This window comes from Alosa alosa, chromosome 24, assembly GCF_017589495.1.
Source record: "Alosa alosa isolate M-15738 ecotype Scorff River chromosome 24, AALO_Geno_1.1, whole genome shotgun sequence".
Taxonomy (NCBI): Eukaryota; Metazoa; Chordata; class Actinopteri; order Clupeiformes; family Clupeidae; genus Alosa; species Alosa alosa.
This window is the reverse complement of record NC_063212.1, coordinates 14,661,450-14,665,465: the sequence shown is the minus strand read 5'-3', so window position 1 is coordinate 14,665,465 and position 4,016 is coordinate 14,661,450. Positions and strand designations below refer to the sequence as shown.

Sequence of the window (4,016 nt, the reverse complement as noted above, 5' to 3'; positions counted from 1 at the left end):
CGCAAATGTGCCACTGTTCAGCAATACTTGGGGTATAAGTTGCAAATGCAAAGTACAAAGCAATTACAACAAGTTGGTTTTATGAATTGTTTTTATTTATTTATTAGTGTTGCTCTCTTTCGCATTTTAGAGAATTGAGAAATATGTGAAACTGCTGTGTGAAAGGTTATATTAGTGAAAGGTTATATTGATATATATTGATTGAAATAAACCTGCATCACACTGACAGACTGTTACTGTAACTCCGATTAAGAGTTTATGTGCCATCAAAATTATTTTGGAAATGTTATTTTAAGGTAAAAAAAAACGATTAAGGGGGCCTTTAAATTAATACTTTAACTTAAACTGTGTTTAATGTTATGCTTTATGCTGTTTTATGATATGCTATGATACAATGTTATAGAATATATGTTCACTTTCCACAGTGCTGCCACAAGCTAGGCTGACAGTTGAGCCACAGAATCCTGTGTTCACCGGGGAGACCGTCAAATTGACCTGCCTGGTGAGGTCCTACATTGGCTGGAGATACAAGTGGTTCAAAAGGAACACTGGAGCCGAGCTGGGGCCCTCGGGGCGGTACAGCAAAAGTGAGAATGTTTTCACCATCAGGGGGGCTGCTAGAGAGGACAACGCCCTCTACTGGTGTCAGGGGGAGAGCAGCACGGGCTACCTGCAGTCACACATCAGCAATGCTGTTCAGCTAGCAGTGACTGGTGAGTATGCTGTATAAAATATTTGGTTAATTTCTGCTATTCCATGAACTGATGACTTTTTGCTGAAATAAGTAAAATAAGTGAAAAGAGAAAGAGAGAGGAAGAGAGCTATGTGCTGATTTTTAAAAAGATGTATTTGCATTTTCCTATATTGAAGGGGTTCATTAGGCTTACTGTATTATACTATTTCTCACTGTTTCTCTGTACAAGCCAATAAGGTAAAATGTTGTGTACCTGACAAGTTTCGGCTACCTTGCCTCTGTAGCCTTCATCAGAGGTGTCACGTGAATTTTATCTGTATATTATATATATGAAAACAAAATTTTACCTTATTGGCTTGCATTTTCCTACCTACCTATCTATCCATTCATACACATACAGCTACCTGTATTGCATTAATAGAATATATTCTGCCCAGAATGAGAACTAGATGCGCATTAATGATACATAATATGACCACCACCCATCGCTACTCAGAAAATGAATTACTCCTCTCCTTGTACACTGTTTATGTATGTACAATGTGTGTGTGTGTGTGTGTCCATCTGTGTATGTATGTGTGTGAGTGTGTGTGTGTATCCATCTGTGGGGGTCATCCCTATATTCTTAGGGCCCTATGTTCCCAGGTTAGAGGGTCGTATGTTCCTAGGGCCCTATGTTCCCAGGCTAGAGGGTCTTATGTTCCCAGGACCCTATGTTCCCAGGTTAGAGGGTCTTATGTTCCCAGGACCCTATGTTCCCAGGGCCCTATGTTCCCAGGTTAGAGGGTCTTATAGTATGTTCCCAGGACCCTATCTTCTTTGTGTTCCTTTGACTATGGGTTTTCATATCAAATCCATAATAATTACTGTAGATCCTTCCTATCAGTCTGAATATAAAGACAAAGTCCAGATAATGCACGGGCACATAAGTACATGCCAATTAAGTTTTCTTTGTACTTATTTTCAGACAAATAAAGATGAAATTTTTATGTTTATTTTAAGTAGTAAGTTATTAAGTATTTTATTTGACCTAGAACATTAAATATGTTGTTCTCTCTACTAGAGACCAACACATTCATGACAATCTTTAGTTATGGTGTGTATAGTGATATACATATATAAGAAACCTTGTATAATAAGAGCCTGGATAAATATATGAAATATTTAAACTTAAAATGTGTCCTGAACTAAAAATAATGGGAGGGTTAATGGCTGAATCTCTATGTCACCCCTCAGGTCTACGCCCTGAACCCTCAAAGACTTAACTGATATCCGTTGATAAGTGATTGAGCTTGAGAAGCTGTAAGGGTTCAACATGCTAATAACAGGGATGGGATATCACTAAGATGCACATTCAAGGATCATGATTACTAATTGATCAGTCTGTACATTTTTTTGTAGCCCTGCCCAGAGCTACACTCACTGTCCAGCCTCACCCTCCCGTGTTCACCGGAGAGACGGTCACACTGAAGTGTGCGATAGAGTCTCACAGTGGCTGGACATATAAATGGTATATGGGGTCAAGCACAAACCCAGCGTTTCAATCTGAGGGAAACTCATTCATCATCAGTGGGTTGAAGGAGTCTCATGCAGGCCAGTGCTGGTGCCAGGGGCAGTGGAAACACAGACCTCTGTCTATACACAGTAATACCATTCACCTGAGAGTACAAGGTGAATAAACGCATCATATCAAATTATCATTTATTTTATGAATTTGTATTTTGTGTCTTACGTATCAAATTGCGTCAAAAAGTATATCTTCGGCATTTCATTTCCATGGTAGTCAAATTATGTTTTTTTTTTTTCGTTATTCTAAGACTTAATATTGTACTCGTGCAGATCTCCATGTACAATACCTGATGTCTTTATCTCTCTGGCCAGCTCTGCCTGCATCTACTGTTGTTCTGCAGAATCCACAGAGTCTGTTCTACGCTGGAGACATCATGTCTCTGAGATGTGACATAGCCGACTACACAGACTGGGGTCGGTATAGCTGGTACAGAGACCGCAGTCTGATTCCCAACATGACCAGTAAGGCCGTCGCTGTCACTCTCCTTGCCCAGGCTGGACAAAACCAGTTTACGTGTGAAGGAGAGAGGAACAGCAGACCAAAGAGATCTCAAGTCAGCACAGCCATAGAAATCACTGCATTAGGTCAGTAAATATAGGCTATTATATCAAAATCAATGTATGTATTTTACACACAATTACATACATAATTTACTTATTAATTTATCTATGTAGCTATCATGTGTTTAATTAATACTTGTAAGTTACAAAGCAAAGATAGGACAAATTCCCCAAGATGATAGTTTGTTCTTAGTTTTAAAACATCACATACTGTATAGTCCCTCCATGTTTGTGTCGATTGTTCTGTCTACAGCACAGAGAGTTGAGACAGCCTCACAACCCAGCAATAACATCACTCACGGTGGCCAAGATTAATCACTCGGTAATTACCTTCTGTCTTTCTCGGGTAGGCCTCAGAGGGCCCTAATTTGAATGATGTGAATAGACACTTTTGGCCCCATTACTCACACCTAATCACTGTGTGTGTGTGTGTGTGTGTGTGTGTTCCAGCCTCTACTCTATCTGTATCGCGAATGGTTTGTTCCTTGCTGGTGGTCTCTCCATACCTGTTTGTGTCTGTGATACTGGGGGTTCAATGCCACAGATATCGAGGGGCGAACTACAGGCACTCAAACAGAAAACACGGAAGATTGAAGCCATATGTCTGAAGCAGGAAACACTGAAAGATGGACCCATTGAAATTTTGACTACAGTTTCCATGTTGTTTTTCCTCTGATTCATTGAGAGCTCTTGAATCTATTGACTCTTTCTCACAAAATTCTGTCCATCACATTTTCAAACAATAATGATGGGAAACCCTAGCCTAGAAATCTAGACGCACCCTAGCTGCAGCAAATTACATTTGCTTCCAGGGCTAGTCTAGCAACTCTCCGTTGGCTTGAGAGCTCGAAAAATTAAACTTCTATCAGGCCAATCAAATCCTGTATAGAGTCGTTAGGCGGGCTTAACATAATGATTGATGGCAGAGTTGCAACGGTTTGGCTTGAATTCCCTGCTACTTGAAAACAAAGAAGATAGATGTTGCTGTTGGCCAACAGTGTGACACGAGTTAAGCTTGTTTTAAGTTGGCAAAAGTTTGAACTAGCCAACTAGCTCCGCTGGTGGGAAAAAAAACATGGGACTCAGCGCTGTCCTATTGCGTGCAGAGGGAATTTGAAAGACAACCGATTATCCCGCCCCTCGGACTGAGCACTGCGAACGGTGAGTGCCCAGACCCTACATTTTAATGTGG

General features: G+C 40.5%; 1 long non-coding RNA gene across 1 annotated transcript; it reads left to right on the top strand.

Annotated features, from left to right (window-relative positions):
- The first annotated feature begins 2,769 nt into the window (after positions 1-2,769).
- LOC125289261 lies at positions 2,770-3,581 on the top strand. The gene is made up of 3 exons (XR_007192607.1): positions 2,770-2,848; positions 3,078-3,146; positions 3,275-3,581. It is a non-coding gene; the product is annotated as an uncharacterized LOC125289261 (long non-coding RNA).
- The last annotated feature ends 435 nt before the right edge of the window (positions 3,582-4,016 follow it).